The sequence below is a fragment of the Podarcis melisellensis genome, assembly GCF_964234715.1.
Source record: "Podarcis melisellensis genome assembly, chromosome: Z".
In the NCBI taxonomy this organism is placed as follows: Eukaryota; Metazoa; Chordata; class Lepidosauria; order Squamata; family Lacertidae; genus Podarcis; species Podarcis melisellensis.
The window spans coordinates 26,333,046-26,354,543 of NC_138547.1; positions in this window are offsets into that span (position 1 = coordinate 26,333,046).

Below are 21,498 nucleotides of genomic sequence, written 5' to 3' on the forward strand. Positions count from 1 at the left end.
CATAAAAAGTTTGGATTGATTGCCTGCAAGTGCATCTGGTGAACTTGGAACGATTAACATTCAAAATAATGAAATATTAAACACAAATTGAGAATCCATAGTAGAGTTGGTTGAAATAACTTATAACTACTCTTTCATTTCTTGTTGCAACAGTGGGGTAAATTAATTAAAACTCAATAGTTTTCTATATTTTTCTTAGAATTAAGTTAATTAACAATCTGTGGTCAGCCAGTCTTGATCCTGGCCAGAATGTGGCTTTTTAAATTGCCTGTTCCTTCCTGCTCCTGTCCTGATTGTTGTCTAACCCTATTCCCAAAACAAACAAAAAAAATTCCTTGCAGTAGCACCTTAAAGACTATGGCAGACCAACACGGCTACCTATCTGTAACTGGACCTATTCCCAAACTTGTTTTGAACTGAAATATGTAAGGGAATCATCTACCCCAGGGAAAGAGAACCCGTGGCTCTCAGGAATTAGTTGAATTTCCTTCCAGGTTAGATGAGAAGAATTGACACAATGCTGGGTATCACTCTGTAGGGCTGGTTCCAGCTTTTGAGGGGCCATTGAGCAAGGAGTCCCCAATCTCTGTAGGCATCTCTCCTGCTCTCCAAGGCACCACTGCCTGCTCACTTGCCCTCTCCATTTGGGCCCAATCCACACAGTTGCCAGGTGGGGGCAGCACATGTCAAGTGGAGGATGCTACTCCTTCTTCTTGCTAGGAATCTGATTATTTCCAGTTTCTATTAGCTTTTCATTTTTTCATTCTTAAATTCCATTTGCCCATTTTTGCATACGTTTGCAGATTTTTAAAGAAAGAAAAATTGAATGCATTTTTTATGTGCATTGCTCCTAAGATATTCATTTTTGTTTTTAATTTGGCCTAGTAAGTGCATCTTTTAGAACAATGGGCTGTATGCAGCCTTTCTCTGTCAACTAGTGCAATGGCTCCTGTGCTGGCGAATGGGTGAGTTTTAATGTTGCACAACAGAGGAATCCAGTGCAATAGCTTTTGCAATCCATGCTGCCATGTACTTACCTGATTATGCATTCTGTTGTACTACGATGGTCCGTTGGTACTAAACATTTGGCCCGTTGGTACTAAACATTTCACCAGTGGAATGGTGAAACAAGCATACCACTAAGAGACTTTAACTTACTGCTATTTTGGAAATAACCAATAGAATGAATGTTTTTAATGTTACATCCCAAGTGGTGCAAGATTCCAGGGGTCCAGGTACTTACCCAGGGTTTGTGTTTCCTTTGAAAAGGAAGCGCAGGGGAGACTGTGGTTTATTTACACACATATATAGAACCTGAGCCTACAACAGAGAGGCTTCCAGCATCAGACTCCAAACTAGTTCTCTACATGAAGGGCTTTACAAAAAGTTTTTGTTTTAAGAGTATTCAGTCTTGCGAGTTCCCTCCTGCACCTTGAAATTGCACACCCCAGATGCTAGTTTAACAACACGGTAAACCTAGGCTTCTTCTCCCTGTGCATTCTGTGTGTCATACATACATGCTTCTTCTCTCTGTGTGTAAATCCATATGGATGTTTCCTGCAAAGAGGTGTGGTACAATTATCATTATGTTCAAAAGACGGGAGAATTGGGTTTCTCAGTTTCCTAGCAACAGAGATATTCTGGGTGACGAAAGAAGAGTGGTGAGCCTGTCATTCCTGCTTTGAAATAATAGGAAACAGCTGATGAGAAGAAATATTCTAAAAGGGAGAAGAAAAAGGTAGGACCACCAGAAGCCGTGTTTTGGCTAGAATCAGGAAGCAAATTCCTGCCGCATCTTCTTAGGGACCAGATTTTTATTTTTTATTAATTCACAATTGAACCAAAGGACCAATTTTAAAAGCCTGTTTTTGCAAACAGCATAAGCTATTGAATCTAATTTAAATCTTTTCCAGTCACAAATTTTGCATCAAGTTGGGCTGAATTCTTGTGCTGATATTTAGAAAGCCTCAAGACCTTGCACAAGCAAGGCTAGACCAAAACTGATGATATGTAGGTGATACTGGAAGTCCAGTTTCTTTGTGTGCAGAACCAATATTATAGAGAGAAATACAGTGGTGCCCCGCAAGACGAATGCCTCGCAAGACGAAAAACTCGCAAGACGAAAGGGTTTTTCGGTTTTTGCGACGCTTCGCTAGACGATTTTTCCTATGGGCTTGCATCGCAAGACGAAAGCCCATAGGGAAATCTCGGGGACCTTTTTTTAAATGCTGGCAGTGGGGAGCAAAGCCTTTCCCCCCCCTCCGGACTTCAGAAGAGGTCCAGGAAGGCCGGCGGGGGCGAAAGGCTTTGCTCCCCACCGCCAGCATTTTTAAAGCGGTCCGGGATAGCAGGGAAGCGCTTCCCGCTATCCCGGACGGCTTTTGAAGGCAGGCGGGGGGAGCAAAGACTTTTGCCCCCCGCCCGCCTTCAGAAGAGGTCCTGGACCTCTTCCGAAGGCGGGCGGGGGGGCAAAAGTCTTTGCTCCCCCCTGCCTGCCTTTCCAGGAGAGCGGAAAAGGCAGCGCTGCCTTCCCGCTCTCCCGGAAAGGCAGGCAGGGGGGAGCAAAGACTTTTGCCCCCCCCCGCCCGCCTTCGGAAGAGGTCTCTTCCCAAGGCGGGCGGGGGGCAAAAGTCTTTGCCCCCCCTGCCTGCCTAACCGGGGGCTTTTAATCGCCCCGGGACTGTCCGGGGCGATTTAAAAGCCCCCGGACGGCTTTTGAAGGCAGGCGGGGGGAGCAAAGACTTCCCCCCCGCCCGCCTTGGGAAGAGGTCCTGGACCTCTTCCGAAGGCGGGCGGGGGGCAAAAGTCTTTGCTCCCCCCTGCCTGCCTTTCCGGGAGAGCGGAAAAGGCAGCGCTGCCTTCCTGCTCTCCCGGAAAGGCAGGCAGGGGGAAGCAAAGACTTTTGTCCCCCGCCCGCCTTTGGAAGAGGTCCAGGACCTCTTCCTAAGGCGGGCGGGGGGCAAAAGTCTTTGTCCCCCTGCCTGCCTTCCCGGGGGCTTTTAAATCGCCCAGGGACAGCGAAGGACTTTTCCGCTGTCCCTGGGCGATCTTAAAATGCTGGCGGGCGGCAGCGAACCCTTCGCTGCCGCCCGCCAGCATTTTAAAAGCCCCCGGGACTGTCCCGGGAAGGCAGGCGGGGGGGAAGCAAAGACTTTCGCCCCCGCCAGCCTTCAGAAGAGGTCGGGGGACAGACTGTCCCCAGACCTGGTCTGAAGGCGGTTCGGTTTCCATAGGAACGCATTAATTGATTTTTAATGCATTCCTATGGGAAACCGTGCTTCGCAAGACGAAAAACTCGCAAGACGAAGACTTGCGGAACGAATTAATTTTGTCTTGCGAGGCACCACTGTATGGTGATTTTGGCCAGGTAGGCATGGCCAAGATTATTGTCATTATAAAATACAAGCCAGCAAAGCAATACAGTGGTACCTCAGGTTACAGACGCTTCAGGTTACAGACTCTGCTAACCCAGAAATAGTACCTCGGGTTAAGAACTTTGCTTCAGGATGAGAACAGAAATCACATGGTGGCAGCACGGCGGCAGCGGGGAGCCGCATTAGCTAAAGTGGTACCTCAGGTTTAGAACATTTTCAGGTTAAGAATGAAGCTCTGGAATGAATTAAGTTCTTAACCAGAGGTACCACTGTACCTTTCTTTTGGATAAGCATGCATGTTGCATTTTCTCTTTGAAAAATACAAATAATAATAATAATAATAATAATAATAATAATAATAATAAAATTCTGTCCATCTTGATTTCTGAAATTTATTCTGAAATTGTTTTGCTGCTTAGGAGCAGTGTGGTTGCTCAATTCTAACATGTGAAGTCATTATTGACTTATCCCACCTCTAAATAATCAAGAGCCTGGAGAGATAGGAGTATAACTTTGTGAATAGAGTGGAGTGGTTTCGGATTTTCAAAGGCCAGGACTTCTGCTACTTGAGAGGTTTGTTTGGAGATCTTTGATGAGAATTTCACCAGGAAATAATTTATTTCTCCTTTTCCATCAGAAGAGGCTAATTTATAAAGGTGAATGGGGCTCTGCCCCACCAACTTCAGCCAACCCTTGCCTCCCTTGCCTTCTTACTTACATAAGGTCCAATGGGTGGCACTGGCTGTTATCTGCCCTCTCCTAAGAACTCTTAGGAGTTCTCACCCTCTTAGAACTCACCAGGGAGGAAAAGGACATGGGACAAAATTAAAATGAGTTGGCTCTGGCTCTCATTGGATTTGGCTCCACCTACTGTTGGTCTCTCTGCCTTCTGCCCCACTAGGTCCAGTGAGCACCACCCACCATTGTGTTGCATGGGCCTTTTTTGGGGATACAGCTTTTCAGAATGGACTTTGAACCTTGTCACTCAAGCAAATATTAACACACACACCCCCCGCTGTTAGCAATATCTTCTTTTCTGACATGTTTTCAATTCCAAGTGACTTGATTACCTATAAATGAATCTATCTTTATCTGTTGTATTCATTTGTCTCTGGACTGGAATCTTCTGTGCAGTTAGATGCTCTGTTGCACAGCAATACTATTGGTAAATATATTTTGGCTTTATCAGAGAAAATGAGGCACCTCCAAAGGCATAGAGGGCATGAAGTACTGGCTTACATTGCAATTCTAACCATGTCTACTCAGACATAAGTCCTATTGAATTTAGTGGGGCTTACTCCCAAGTACATGGGCTAGGATTTGAGCCTTAATTATGTGTTTGTTGTAATCCTTCCTTATCCTTTATGAGAAGGTCCCAAGTCAGGTTATACCATATATTTTAAAGATGCAATAAAAACAATAAACCACAATAGCTCTACCCATAACTCCAAAACAATGTTTCCTTATAGCACATTGCAGGGAAGACATCAAAGGGTAAGGTAAAGAGGTGGTGACTAACAACTAGCTCTTTTTCTCATGATTATACATGTGCATGGAAGTCTGTGTTTCTGTAAGCAGCTCTTTTCTGAATGCTGACATTTCATGAAGTAATGGACAAGCTCCTCTTGGCTTGGTTCAGTATGGGTTTGGCCAAATCAAAATATTGTTCCACAAAGTCAGAAAATAGCTTAGTTTCTTCTTCATTTTTACTCCTTTTTTCATTATTGATTTGGAAATATTATGAAAAGGAATAAAAAGAAGGAAATACATCACCAGCTGGCAGTGTCAATAAAAATATTCAATTAATCCTAATTTGAACATATACAGATTAATATAAGAAGTCCTTATGCCCAAACAGGTATTTCAAATGAGATTGACTGATAAGCTATGCATTAAAACACAGAAAGGGCAGTGAGAACTTCATATCACTGAGCAGTAAATGTTGGGTGTTCGTCCTCCTAATTTTGGAGTGCTCACCTGAAGTGCTCACAGAATCTGCTTTTGTTGTCCATCTATTAGTCCCCACACCACAGGAATATAATTTGTGAGCTTTTGTTTTCCTGATCACATTTTTAAAATCCAGAAATCTCACTGTACTCCCAGTGATGGTATCAAGAGCATGAAAGGGCCTGAATGCCTCCCGCACACCTTGACTTCCTCAAGCTTCCCATAAGCTACTCCTTGCCCTCAAACAAAACTTACCTGGCAGTGACAGTAATGATGGTGACAGCAGCCCCAACAGCAAGAGTGACCAGGAAACCTACATTCCTTTAGAATATTGAAGTGGCAATATATCTGATGCCACAAAACATTTTTTCATAAACTGGGACGTCAGGTTCCCTGGGAACATTATGTCCCCATTGGGATCATTGTGCTCTATGATGCAATAGTATCACAGACAAATGGAGGTACGGGGCATCTAGTTTTCAAAACACCTGAGATCCCTGTTGAGGTATCTGAGAAAACTATATCTCACAGGGTCCCTTGATGGACCTGAAAATGCTTAGAAGCTTGGTTTTGAGCTGAACAACAGCCTCTCAGGGAAATGGTGCTTGATTATTAATGCATTTGAATTGGAGAAAATCTCATTCCAAACCAGGGTTGCAAAAAGGGAAGGGAAAAAAAGAAAGAAAAAGGATGACATCTGCAGTTCCAAACACATTTTGAAGATGTTTCAAATGCACTTTGCCAAGGGTGACTGTCTCTTAACTCCCCATGCACTCTGGCAGCAGTAACAAGGAGGTCTCAGCACATCTGTGCCATTCCATTTCACAACAACTCAGATGGGCTTTTCATATCCAAATGGCCCTATAGCCAGGCTAGTGAACAGGGGATACAGAGGACTGTATTCCAAACTTGTCTCCAATTCTTTCTGTGAGTGATTCACTTTGCTGTTGTTTCATCTCCAGCTTTGATCATTCTTGTCTGCTTAAATGGTAAGACCTTCTGGGGCAGGATCGTTCCAGCCATGAATGCCAGGGTGGAATGAGGGAGGTATCAGCTCAAAGTGCTCTTAATCAAAGCTTCTCAGACATGCCACCGTGGCCAGATATACTTGGCAGGCAAGATCTCTGGCATCTTTCACAGGTATTTGGCTTTTCTGTGATGCATGCAAATGGCAGTAGGGACAAGAAGATTAAACTGATGGTTTGCACCTGGAAAAGCTGCTTCTCAGCTTATTGTGCTCTTTCCTTGCAGCAGAGAAGAAGATGGAGAGAGCCATGTAGAGTCAACCAACTGTTAATTAGGGGGCAACTAGGAGAAACCACAGGAAATCATGCACATAGGGACTGACAAATCGGTCAATTGCAATGTATCTCCAATTCCTCATTTTTCTAATCTTAAATTCAGTTCTCCACTTTTACATATCAATGTATTCATGAAAATTCACCAACACTTTAGTATGATACACCGGATATACACCTTTTTGTATGTCATTTTGCGTAATGCACACATATTTGCAAGCCTGCTCACTTTGATAGTGACACAGATGTTGTGGCACAGTGTTGCCCCTGCTGCCATGGCCGTTGCCCTGGAATGAGGCTCAATGGCGAGCTGGAGATATCACATTCTCCTGCTAACCATGGGGGGTTTTGAATTTTGCCCTGCCTGTAAATCAGCCAATCACAAGTGGGCCTTGAGGCAGCCTTCCAGGGAGTGGATCTGATAGATCCATGCCCAGAACCTTCACTCAGGACCACTCCCCAGGCTTAAATTCAGGCTGCCTCTTTACCTTAGTGCTGCAGTCATTGCGAGATTTCCCTCATTGCTTGGGATGCATCTGCCCAGCAAAGCGGTGGTCTCTTTGCTACAACTTTGCTATGGAATCTTCAGTAGCCACATTTGGGGCCAGGGAGAAATTTCCATACAGACTGCCCATCCATGAGATGGGGTGAAGCAGCCACCTTGGGCATCAATGCCAATTTCTGGTGAGAAATCTCACAAGATCCTGCTTAAAGCTCAAAAGTTCTTGCCAAAATTTTGCAAGACCTTGCTGGAACCATTATGGTACAACCTAAGTAGGGGACGCAGGTGGCACTGTGATCTAAACCACAGAGCCTAGGGCTTGCCGATCAGAAGGTCGGCGGTTCAAATCCCCACGACAGGGTGAGCTCCTGTTGCTCGGTCCCAGCTCCTGCCAACCTAGCAGTTCAAAAGCACGTCACAGTACAAGTAAATAGGTACTGCTCTGGTGGGAAGGTAAACGGCATTTCCGTGCACTGCTCTGGTTTGCCAGAAGCGGCTTAGTCATGCTGGCCACATTACCTGGAAGCTGTACGCCGGCTCCCTCAGCCAATAAAGCAAGATGAGCTCCGCAACCCCAGAGTTGGCAACGACTGGACCTAATGGTCAGGGGTCCCTTTACCTTTAAAAAAAAAACAACAAGTAGGGGATCAGTAAGTCATTTCCTTGCATTTGGACCTCATAAATAAGGATGGAGAATTGTTTTAAGACTGAGGGACACATCTGCTTCTAGATACGGTACCTTTTTATGAGTTGCATGCCAATAGTGGGCAGGACCAGAAGCAAAAGTGGGCTGAGCAACAAATGTAAAGTAGGCTACATTCTACACACATTCGGATATCCGTCTCTCTCCTCCACTCAGGCAAGCAAGAGGCACCATAGAAGCTGAAGGCCACATTCCACTTGGTGTGTGTGTGAAGCAGAATCAGAGAGGGGTATGGTTTGAGGAGAGGGCAGGTGGCATGGGAAAATGAGAGGTACAGGGGCCCACATTCCTTTCATGGACCTGAGGTTTCCCACCCCTTAAAGATACATCTCCTCCTCCAGGACCATTGTGGAATATTAACACTGTTTTGCCAGATCCGAGATTATGCTTTAAGGCAAACCGATTGTGTAGAAGCTCCAACCCCAACTGCCTTATCTTCAGCAATCTCACAGAATGATTTACTGAAGTAGAATGCAATATGTGTTTCAGAATCCTTTGTCTGAACATTTTCTACCTCCTTTTGGAGGTGAGGCAATATGAGGTTTTTGTAGGAAAGATGGCATATAAAGAAATGCCCCCACCTAATTTTTTAAAAAACAACCCTTTCCTGTTTCTCCCTGACTCCAATGTTATTGTTCTGCTCCAACTTTTCTCTTGAAACTTTAACCATTCAAAAGGTGAGGATGTGGCTTTGTGTTATAGCATTCCCTCCCTCCCCCCGGTAATGGGAACGATTAAACAAATGGCACAGTGTAATATCCCTTCTCTGAGTAGAAATGCTCCCATTTAGGTAAAATTTCAGCCTGCTGTTGGCAGTTATCAGCCAGAATGGCAAAGCAGAAATCAAAAATGGAAAAAGCAATATGAGTTTGACTGAAATTATGAGTCAGGTGGTGCCATTATCATATCCCCAAAGACAAGCATTAGCAAAAGTCACCATTGTGGAGGATTGGCATTGACAGCTAATAGGAGAAATCACCCCTGCTTTCTGAATGCTAACACAAAGGTGCTTTCTCCAGATGACAACAGCAACAGAAAAGCAATTTTGTTTGCTAATGCTATAGAAGCAAGGCAGAAATAGCCAGAATCAGTATGGAGGCCTCATGTAATGGAACACATTCCTCAGGAAGGATCATTCTGCTGAAGAAGTGTCACCAATATCTACCCCAAGGCTGGCTCAGCACACTTTGCTGTCTAGGGAGAAGGGAAAATGCCCACCTGCTTGAATTTCATGCACAGGAACTGATCAGACTTTATTTATTCCTTTCCATACACACATCTCAAGGTGGTATGCAAGATACAATAAAAAAAAAATTAAAAGCAATACAGAAATCAGGAGCTATATTTAATAAACAATACAAAGCAGACACCCGTGGCAGAGACCCATACATCCAGTCAGGGAAGCCCATCAGAACAAAACTGTCTCAGTTGTTTCCAGAAACTGTAGATTGTGGGTGCCTGTTGTATCTCAGTCATAATGTCATTCCACAAATCAGGTCAGCCATACTGAAAGCCCTGCTCTGAGTTACAGTGGTACCTTGGGTTACATACGCTTCAGGTTACATACGCTTCAGATTACATACACTTCAGGTTACAGACTCTGCTAACCCAGAAATAGTACCTTGGGTTAAGAACTTTGCTTCAGGACAAGAACAGAAATTGTGCTCCAGCGGCGCAGCAGCAGCAGGAGGCCCCATTAGCTAAAGTGGTGCTTCAGGTTAAGAACAGTTTCAGGTTAAGAATGGACCTCCGGAACGAATTAAGTATGTAACCAGAGGTACCACTGTACTATGAAGAGGGCTTCTGGTATCTTTGGAACTTTGGAAAAATTCTTCTGCAGATGGCAGTGACTAACCAGGCATATACAGGATGAGACATCTTCTCATGTAACCAGGTCCTGAGCTATATAGATGGTACTAATAGTCTAGTACCAACACTCTGAACCTGGCCCTGTAGCAGACCAGCAGTCAGTGCAAATCACTATAAATGGGTGGAACGGTTAGTTTTGGTTTCTCTCAGTTTCTCATTTTTCCAATCTTCAGTTCCCCAAATTTACACATCATTTTGCTTATTTTCTAAAATGTTCTCATGAAAGTTCACCAGCATTTTGGTGTCAATTTGTCCTAATACATATTTTAAACTTATATAAACATTTGTGCAAAGCATATTTCCCCCAATATTTCTATTTTCTCTGATGTAATGCATTTTTATTTTCAATAGTATATACATTTTTGTAATGTAAACATTATGTAGCTGGAGAACTGCATGTCACAATTCAGTGAAAAATTCAAAGGATTGCTGTGTTTCAGTTTACATATTGTTTCAGAAAATGTGAACTGGGTAGATTAACTTTTAAATGCAAAATTGTACCGAATTTCTCCCACATTTGAGGTTTCAAATCATTGTGGGTTCACCTAAGAACCTCAGTGGAGATCTATTCAGACATAATGCATTTCCACCATAGCTGGGGATGTTCTGCTGTTCTGTACAATTTTCAGTCTCCCCCCCTTAAATTTGCCCAGTGCACAAAACCAACCAACCAACAAAATCATAGAACAGAAACAAGACAGGAAGAACACAGGACGTTAGCATGGGTCATTTAACTTAAGCACACAATGAGCCTGGAGTGTGTTTCCTTTTCTTTGGTCTGCTTCTTTGCCTTGAAAATCTAGGTTTTGCCAACCTTGCCAAATCTAGATTCACCAACCTTGTGCTGGATCTTGTGGAATGTGTCAAAAAACACACAGGCACACTCACACACTAAGTCTCTCATCCAGTTGGGAAACGATCTCTGGAGAAACAGATGAGCTACAAAAAACAAGCCTGTGGGCTGCCCGCGAGGAAGACTCAAAACTTCTCTTCAGACCATTCCAGCAACCTTGTTATCTCTTGCAGAAGGGACACTGGTTAGTTTTCACTCTTTAGAGGCAGGTGAGTCCTTTTATGAGCAAAAGTGAGACCTACTCACCTACTCTTCTTCTTCTTCTTCTTCTTCTTCTTCTTCTTCTTCTTCTTCTTCTTCTTCTTCTTCTTCTTCTTCTATTTAGGATCCACTCCGCTCACCCCAAAAAGGGGGAGGAACTAGAAAAGGTGCCCTAAACATAGTCTGCCTCCCTTTCCCCTCAACTAGATTACCGCGCCCAGTGGGGTCACAACCCAGGGAACATGGAACATGGAATATACAGACTTGGTTGGATAAAACAGATAATGAGTGTCCCAAATGCAGGACTGCCATCATCGCAAGAGAGTTGCAATGTTTTAATATCGATATTGCAGCACTTCAAGAAACTCGAAGAGCAGGAAAGGGACAACTGAAGGAAGAAAAAGGAGGCTACACATTCTTCTGGAAAGGTCTACCTGAACAATAGCGTTGAATGCATGGAGTAGGCTTTCCTATCAAAAATGATCTTGTAACGCTCTTGTCAGAAGTCCCTACCAGCATTAATGAGCAACATTCAACCCTTCGAATAAAACTCACCCAAAACCAACAGGCTACTAAGCGCTTATACACCAGCAAAGGATGCCGATGAAGACATTAAAGAAAATATTTACTCTCAGCTGGATGCCATCCTATCAGACACCTAAGGAAGATAAAATTATTCTCCTGGGTGATTTTAATGCAAGAGTTGGGCAAGATTTTGATCTGTGGCCTGGGACTATTGGGAAAGAAGCAATTGGCAACAGCAACCAGAATGGAATGAAGGTGTGAAGCAAAAGTGGTAAGGGTTGTAGCTTGAGTCCTGTGAGTCAGATAGGTCTGGAGGACTGCATTTGGCCCCAGGCCTGAGTTTCACTATCCCTATCCTAAAAGGGATGGAATGCAGCACTATAAACAGATTGTGGTGTTTCTTTCCTCTCCCTTTGGATAAAATGCACTGATGATGACAAAGTTTGTGAACATCCAATTGAAAGAATAAAGTGGGGCAAAAGTATGCTATGTCACAACCGATCTTAACAAAACAAATCCTGTTAACAGTGCAAAGAATGCCCTCATTATATGGGGTTAATAAATGATAGAATGACAAAGATCTACTTTGAAATAAAGCCTGATTTGATGGAAAGGCAACAGCTCACACTAGCAGCTAACTAAATGTTTCAGATATATATATATTTAATAGAATGTTTATCCTGACACACGGAGAAAGTAATTTCCGATTGTAGACTTTATGCAGAGCATCTATTAAATTAGCTTTCTAAGTATTTGCAGAGCAATAACTCAGGATTGACTGGTGGAAATCTTATAATCCAGGAACGTGACCCAGCACAATAGCAGCCTAGTTTTGCGAGCTGGGATTAATTCCATGTTTTTCTCCTCCATGACGGTGAATACAGTACATGGCAAATAATGCCCTGTAAACACATTTTGATCTTCTTTAATCTCATACAAATATTCAGGTGACCAGCTCGCTGAATGTCCTTTAAACGTGTCCTGAGATATTATCAAAAATAACCAGGGGAACTTGGGGTGAATTAAGCAAAGAAGCCTTCAAGACAGATTCACTCTCTCTCTTTAGTATAATGTGTGTGTGTCACAGTGTCTCTACATTTTCTCAAATGATTTATTTTATAAGATGTTCCCCGCATTACAATTGAATTTGAATAGATTTGAGTAAAACTGCAGGAAGAATTAAACTTAAGGTCACAGGAAACGACCTTATACCAGATCAGACCATCAGCTAGCTTAGTATGGTCTACACTGTCTGGCAGCAGCTCTCCAGGATTTCAGGCAGCGTTCTCTCCCAGTCTTTCTTGGAGATGCTGGGGATTGAACCAGAGCCTTCTGCATGCAAGGCAGATATTCACCCACTGAGCTATGACCCTCTACTTCAGTTGGGTGATCCTAATTCCAGAGTTCCTGCTAGTGTTCTTGCCATCTTCTAGAGCCAAGAAGGGCATGGCTTTGCTGATTCCACTGGAAGCTGCTGAAGATTAGTAATGTTAATTAATATAAAGGAATATAGAATCATAGACTTGTAAGGTTGGAAGGTACCCTGAGAATTGTTTATTCCAACCCCCTGCAATGCATTAATATACAGCTGTCCTATACAGGGATTGAACCTGCAGTCTTTGTGTTAGTGAAATACTTTATTGTCACATGTACAACTTGTATACAGTGAGATTACATGAGCACCCCCCACTCAGCGCTCTTAGTCTTAATTCCCCTCGTTTACTGACGCACACCCACCAAACCCAAAAGTCAGTCCCCCTCTTGTCATCTTTTCATTCAGCATCCTAACAGCCCACGGATAGAAGCTGTTCTTTACCCTGCTGGTGTGACTAATCATGCTTTTATATCTTCTGCCCGAGGGCAGGAGATCAAGAAAGTGCTGGCCAGGGTGTGAATCATCCCTGAGAGTTTTCCTCACTCTCCTGAGGCAACGTTCTTCCGCGAAGTCATCCAGCGGATTCACCAACAGCCCATAATATCTTGTGCTGTATTCACCACCCTCTGTAGGCACTTCCTATCAGTTGATGTCAAACCAGCGTACCACACTTCCTAGAAAGAGATCATCAAATGTTGATTGACACCGTTCTTTCACAATACTATGAGGAGATGGAGTCTCTGTTGGGCATGGTGTTATCAGCACCATGCTCTAACCAGCTGAGCTATATGTATCATTCTTTCTAACACCTGACTTGTTTGGTCCAGTCCAGCAAGTTTGGAAGCAAAATGGCAGCACTCCCTAAAAAAGGCAGTGTTTTCTGCATCATCAGGGGAGTCCTCAGGTGCTCAGGAGTATATTACGTATATAAATGTAAATATATTATATAAATTTAAAAGGGGAAATGATTTCTCCCCCAACCTGAATGACCCAATAAGAACTCACACTTGGCTTTCATGACTAACAGAATGACTACCACCATTTGGTGGTGGTTGGGAATTGTGTGTGTGTGTGTGTGTGTGTGTGTGCGGGGTTGGCCTCCTGAACTCTTAACACATTTATGGTATCCAAGAGGTTTGTTTATCTAATTTATTGGCCATTCCCTTTTTAATTTTTTTACCAAGGTAACTCAAAATGACTTACAACATATAAACAAACACATACATTGAAACCTGCGTGAAAGAAAAACAACAAAAAATCCATAAAACAATCCCATTTTTAAAAGCCAAGATCAAAATACCCCACCCATTCAAGGAGGCCACAAAGGTAATTAAGAGCCGAAGGCCTGGTGAAAAAGGAATGTTTTTGCCTGGTGCCTAAGGATATGTAAAGTATGGAAGCTCACTTTATGGGGCTCACTAGAAAAGTCTGCTAAGAGCCTAGTGGGGGGCACTATATTAGTGCCTGCCCTAACAGTCATCTGAAAAGACACAAAGATACTTCCAGAGCTATGCCTGTACAATGAGCCCAAGTGATTTGGGGGCATGGTAGGAAACCTCATATTCCTTTCTCATTTCAATATTGTCAATGTAGATGAGTAATTTTGTGTGGGACTATCCAGTTAACAAAGCCTTTTACACAGCACATGATATGTGCTCCCACAAGAAGTAGTGATCTGATGGCCCCCAATCTGAGTAGTTTTAAGAGAGGATTTGACAAATTCAAGGAGGATAAGGTAACCAATGGCTACTAGTCACAAAGGATACTGTATGCTCTACTTTTATTGTTGGAATGAGTATGCCTCTGAATGTTATTTGCTGGGAAACACAAGTGGGGAGGGTGCCGTTGTGGTTAGGTCTTGCTTCCTGGCTTCTCATAGGCATCTAGTTGGTCACTGCGAGAATAGAAGGCTTGACTAAATGGGCCATTGGCCTTGTTCAGGAGGGCTACACATATGTTTGTAGGAAAAAAACTTTCAGAAATGGGATCCCCTTGCCCATGGTTCCTCATCAAAAGGAAAATCTGATATCTGCCCTGACTCAAGTTTAGCAAACTTGTTAGGCTCACACCGAAGAGACAATACTAACTGCCTGCCTTTAAAAGCCAGAAATCAGATAGAGAAACACTGCAGAGGAACAAGGTTAAATAGCATCAAAGCTGAGGCCTGAAAGGACGTCAATAATTGCCTGGACAGGACGTAGACAGCGACTAGAAAATTGTTCAGCCGCAAAGCCCTGCACCACACAGAAGATCGTTGGCAGAAAGGTATTGATGGTGGCTGAAGTGGCTGAGAGGGAAGAAAAGAAACATAAAAATGGCCCCGTGATCAGCTTTGCAAAGAGAAGTGCAAGAACAAAGTTTTTTTTTTAAAAGAAGTCAAGGGAAACTATATTTTTCATTGGCAAATCCCTAAGCACAGGAGAGAGCAGTGTCAGAACAAAGAGTACATTATAGCTTCAGGGCACTGAATCAAAGGGGTGGAAAGTACACAGAAGGTATGGTGCCTATTAGGAAAGAAGTGCCTTATTGCCCCCATTTCACATTTCGAGAGCAGGGCATGCAGGCTGCACAGCCCATGTTCAGTGTTGGCTTTAGATAGCCTATTTTGCTCTTTTAAAGTCTTAGGGATTTTAGATCTAGGATTTTGCTCCTGATGTAAATACTATCTGCCAATATGCACATAGAATGTGCAGCCCATATCAAAAGTTTGCAAGAGGGTTAGCCAACATGGTGCCCTCCAGATATAGTTGGACTACAACTTCCATTATCCCTGACCATTGGCCAAGCTGTCTGAGGCTGATGGGAGTTGTTGTCCTGCAACATAAAGGGAACAAGATTGCTACTTCTGGCTTACAATTTTGTCGGTGAGCCCACAACCTACTTTAGGGTGCATCCAAGTATCATTTATTTAAATTATTTCTATACTGTTTTACATCTTTTTTTAAAAAAGCATCTCAACAGTTAACAAGCTGTCTTAAAACATCAAACAGAGCATTACAAAAGATCAAAATAAAACAATACAAATGAAAATCAAATACAAAATACCATAAATATCCACATTTAAAGAAGTGCAATTTTTGTTAATTGCACTTCTTTAAATATGGATATTTATGGTATTTTGTATTTGATTTTCATTTGTATTCTTTAAATATTCTCTTAAACACAATAAGTTACAAATGAAAACCAATCAAAATACCAGGATAATTCTTCATATAAAGGATCATCAGCAACTAAACAATACAATGGAAAAGGAAGAAGCTTTGTTTGCTATGATTGAAAACTCGTTCATCACTAGTCATGTTATACAAGAGAGATCTACTTCAAACCACAGAAAGATAAATAGATATATAGGTAGATAGATAGATGATATATTAATTATTAATATAATATAATAAATATAATATAATAATATATACCCAGTGCTAGTGGATGCAAAGGGAATTCTCATTCCACTCTTCCCAATGACCTCCCCCCCAAAAAACCCTGCTCTCTGTGGCAAGGCAAGGCATGATTCAGACTATGCTACAGGAGAGTTAAAGTGTCCCAGCCTGATGCATCACTCTTCTACTCTGATGGATCCTCAGGCTGGAGGGGCAATGCCACCAGTCTCATGTGACAGCAGTTCCAGGGCTGCTCCTGCATGCCCTTCCTCTTCTGCTTCAGAGTCCTCACCTGCATCACTGGAAGATGAGGAATCTGATATCCAGGGGCATGATACTCTTCAGAGTTCCCCAGAACAGTTTTGGGTTTTTTTGGTGTGTTTTTTTGCTGGGGGCAGCAGGGGAGAAAAATAAAGGGGAAACTCATCAAGCAGAAGTCTTTTGCACAAGCAGGTTCATGCCACTGGATGTTGCCCCATAACCTGTTTGTCTGCTTGCTTGCTGAAGTGTCATTACTAGGAAATGGTGTCTATTTTAAAAGTCTGGACTTAATGACATTTCAAGAAAGCCTATTTCTGTTCTTGCAAGAAATAACTTTCAGGTGTTGTTTTGTATTGAAGAAGTACATATAAAACACTGTCGGTTTTGTTTTTTGTCATAGTCTTCTTTTTTGTTGTTTTGTTCTTAGTAACACCTTTGCTAGTACTTGCCAACTGAACCAGTCATGGGCCTTTTATAAATCTTGAGAGGCTCCCAAGGTGAAAGACTTCTGGGAGAAGATTTATAATGAACTTCAAAAAATGTTGAAATATCAATTTATTAAGAAACCAGAGGCCTTTCTTCTTGGAATAATAGGTTTGGAATTGCCCAAGAAAGATGTTAAATTATTTTTGTATGCCACAACGGCTGATCGAATTTTACTAGCTAAAAATTGGAAAACACAAGAACTACCAACAGTGGAAGATGATGGACTTTTCAGAGCTAGCTGACCTGACTCGAAGAATCCGCGACCAGAAAGAAGAGGAATACCAAGAAGACTGGAAGAAATTTAAGGACAATTTGAATAAATATTGTAATATGAAAAATTAGAAATTACTTGGAAGTACCAAATAGGCCTAGGATTAAATTAGGATTTAAATAAATAAATGGGATTTAGAACAGTAAGAAAAGTGAATAAGTTAGTTCATAATTGCAAATATTTTTGTTTAATAATGATATTGGAAAGCTGTTACAACAGATACAAGGAAGTTCAGAAGGGAGGGACTTGAGGAAGTCAATTAATATGTACATAAGGTTGGATTTTTAAAGAATTAAGTTTGTTTTATTGTTTATTTGTTATGGTGGTGGGTGAGATGGATTTTGTACTGTGTCATCGTCTTTTTTGATGTACTTTTTTGTCTTTGTCTTTGTTTGTTTTGATATGTGAGATTTGTTATAATTGTGGAAAATGTAATAATTTTTTTTAAAAAAATATAAATTTCAAGAGGTTTTTAATTTGTCTTCTTTAGACTGCTTGGAAATCATTGTTGGTTTTTGGCTCCAAGACTGGTGCAGTTGAAGGTCCATTGATACTGTTATCCACAGTCCCAATATCAGGTTACTGAGTCACCAGGAAAACCTTAGGTTGACTATTTACATAGTGCCACAAAACAGGAAATGCATTTGCAAAATAGATTTGCAAATGTTAACTTTATGTTTAGGTGCAAGCTTAGAAATAATTGTATTGTGCAGGACTACAGATTCTGAATGACTGGAAAATGGCAAATGATATAATATTAATAATATAAAAATTACTGTAATTTAAATAGAAACATGGGGAGAGGACTATGATCAGGTGAGCTGTGTGCCTGCTTAGTCTGCTGTCCAGGTATTGCTAATTGTTGATGGACAACTTCAAGGTTCGTTCTCCCCCTTCTTGTGGGTCTTTAACTTTTATGTTTGTTGTGTGCACATCATACATTGAAGGCACCCAGAAAGAATCCTAGGTTCACCCCATAGAGCTATAATTCACAGCACCCTTCACAAACTACAGTTCTCAGGATTCTTTGGGGAAGGGTGTGTGCTTTAAATGTATGGTGTATATGCAGCCATCAACCTGACCAGGCCATTCTTTAAAGAATGGCCTGGTCTTCTTTTCTACTTCTTTTCTAAGAAGTAGAACACACAGGTACCCTAAGAGCAGCAAGAAAGAAAGTATTCATGAAGGAAGTTTGGAATTGTTAGCATTTTGCATTCTTGTGAAGTACAAGTCCCTCAGCTCCTAGCTAATTGTATAAGATGACAACATCTACTGTTGAAATCCAGATGCTTTGATGGAAACACATTGTTAACATCCCCCTTTGGGAAGGAAACTGAACTCCCATCCTTTGCACAATTTGTGTAGAACACATCTCTCAAGTTTGCTTCAGGATCAAGTTTCCCATGAGGACAAGAAGGAGAACAAGTAGCAGAAAAATTCAGACAGCTGTCATATTAGTGACTTGTTCAGCAGACAAGATTAAGTCCATCACAAACAATCATAGTAACAAAGGTCAGGAAAGGGCTGAAAATGGCTGTTTTGCAAGAGTAGTCTTGAAATTGCAGATTTCTTTAAGAAAGGAGATCCCTCTGGAATCCTAAGAAAAAAGAGAGACATAGCTCTTAACTGATGAAATAATATTGCTGTGAAACTAGATTACTGTCTGGCTGAAATATTTGCTTGAGATAACAATAGGACATCTTTGGTATTGACAAGGAAACTGCATTCTGTAGGGAATCACATGTATACAGATGGTGTTTTGATAGGTGTATGTTACCGTATTTTTCCGTGTATAACACGCCCCCGTGTATAAGATGCCCGCTATTTTGGGGGACTCCAAATTAACAAAATGGGGGAGATTGCCCAGAGTTGTTGAGCTTTTTTGGTGGAGGATTGCCCAAAGTTGTTGAGCTGTTGTCTGTCCCCTCACTGGCAGAAGCCGCCAATCACCAGCCCAATTGTTGCAGCAACAGCTGATCAACACCAGCCCTTGCCACAGCCACTGATAACATGCCCAATAGCCGCTGATAATCTCCAGCTCGCGGCAGCGACTCATCCCATGTCCCCCCTATGCACTATCCGTCTATAAGATGACCCCCAATTTGTAACATTTTTTTTAAAAAAAACCTCTTGTCTTATACAAGGAAAAGTATGGTATATTATTTCACAGGATTGCCAGTGTGCTGCACAGGGGCATAATGGTGCCCTTGAGGTGTTCCCAGATACCCACAAAGCCTCTATCAACCATAACTGCCTCACTGGTCATGTGAATGCTTACTTGTCAAATGTTGGGACAACATCTTAGCTTGCACTTAGCTATGCATCTTAGCCTCTGCTGACCCATGCACCTTGTAACTTGATTTATGCACCACAGGGATTTATGCATTAAAGCCTTTGGCAGAAACCAACTTGAGAGTTCTGCATCTGCCAGTGAGAGCCAGGACATTGCCAGATTGCCTTTGAAGCAATGTGGTGCTTGACAGAAGAAAGGTTCCCTACCCCAGCATACAGGAAGAAACACATGCATGTACACACACTCTGCAAGTGACTTAAACTTGACCTGTGCACCCTCTCGAGGGTGCATCTCAATTTTCCAGTTCATTGTTGTTCCTCTGGCTTACTTTGCCATATATTGCCCCTCTGCTTCTCCTCATCCTGAATTCGAGTTTTACTCATTCTAAAACCAATTCTGGAACTGGAACATGCACAACTTGAAGCAGCATCTCAGTCCCTTTGTTTGCATAGTTGTGTGGTGATAAAACAATGCAAATAAGCACAGCTGATGTGCCTGCACATATAACTCATATGACTGCAGGGAGAGTTTTAGTGTAGCATTTTTCAGTGATGCACCAATGTGACCCTGCACTTTAGTAAACAAACAAACAAACAACACACACAAAATAATCGTCATGCAACTGCATGTACACCAAAATCATCTTTGCTCCCTGCCTCACCGCACCCTTTTTTGCTATCAATGCACACATGCACATTGGCCACTTTAAAAGGGGACAAAGAAACTGAATGAACTAAAACTGTGGCAAACTGCACATGTACGGTGCTCTAAGCAATGTTTGGAAATTTAAAAAGTCACAGTGTAGAATTACTCATACAGTAGAGCAGTTTAGCTTTGGAATAAGGACCAAGTATTTGAGTAACAGAAAACACTGGGAAGAAATCTGAATGTGGGGACTTGTAGGAGCAGCCCTACACCAGACCTAAGTGAGCAAGGTGCTTGATTTGAGGGCTGATTGACATGTTTGCCATAATCATGTGAAGAATATGTAGAGAAATCTCCCCCAGATGCAGTAATAATAACAACAATTTAAAATACAAGTTCCCAGTACTAAAAATGTGATTCCCCTGCATCATCCTCATTGCCCATGGCTAGCACTTTCTACGGGGGGAAACACATAAAGTAACCCCCTGGAGTTTGAATTGTTATGGTCCAGAAAAGACTCTACCTTGTAATGTTGATGAACATGCAGCTTCTCAACATATCTTTCAAGAATGTGTTAAAGGAAAAGCTCTAGCCCAAGGCTTTACAAAAGCAGCACCATCATTTCCACACACCCCCAGCACTCGTTTTAAGTATTACTCCACTTTTTGTATATTCCATTGTGCACCAGCAACATTCTACATTCAGTAGCTTAAATTTCACAGCGGGTTTGGTCTAAGCCTTTAATCGTAATAATGATCCTTTGATCTGCCGTGCTCTTTTCATTTCAGAGGTTGTTAAAGGACCCTTTTGGGAGCATTCCAGCTGCTTCTGTTTAGTTCATGTATATTTATTTATGTGGCTTTTGAACCCCATTTGATGGCAGAAAAGTGCTTCCCTGGTAAGCTGCTGTTATTGTGGATCAATTTCCAAAAGACCAACCAGAGGTGGTAAGAAAGGAACAGACGGCAGCATTTTCTTTCTTCACTAACTTCTGGGGTGACCTCTTCCCTGCCTTTGACTCCACTGCTGTGTGTTGGAGGAGAAAGGAGGGGGGCATTGGCTGATTGTTTAAGTTTTCCCTGAAAGCCAATTTGTGACCTGAAATGAATGTTTCCCTACAGATCATTAGTCTTGCTAGGGAAAAAAAGGGGTAATTGCTGTCTTGTTGGGAGAAAAGCTCCAACAGACATACTTTTTTAGTATTATCTCCTTAATTACATTTTATTTCCTCCTTACACTGAGCCATGGTTGTGCTGGTCTGGGAACATCTCTGTTTGGATTGTATGCAAAATCTGTCACCAAACAGGAAGTGCTGCAAAGGATGAATGCAAATTTCTACTTATTCTGGACACTGATGTGTCATGAATGGTAATGATTGGGCTAGAGATATGATATACTGATTCATTATAGTTGTATGGACAGTTTGCATAAATAATAAAACACTAAGTGAAATCCACAGTTAGAACACTAAAACCAGAAGAACATAAAATTAGAGCAGGGGGAGAAATTTGTTTG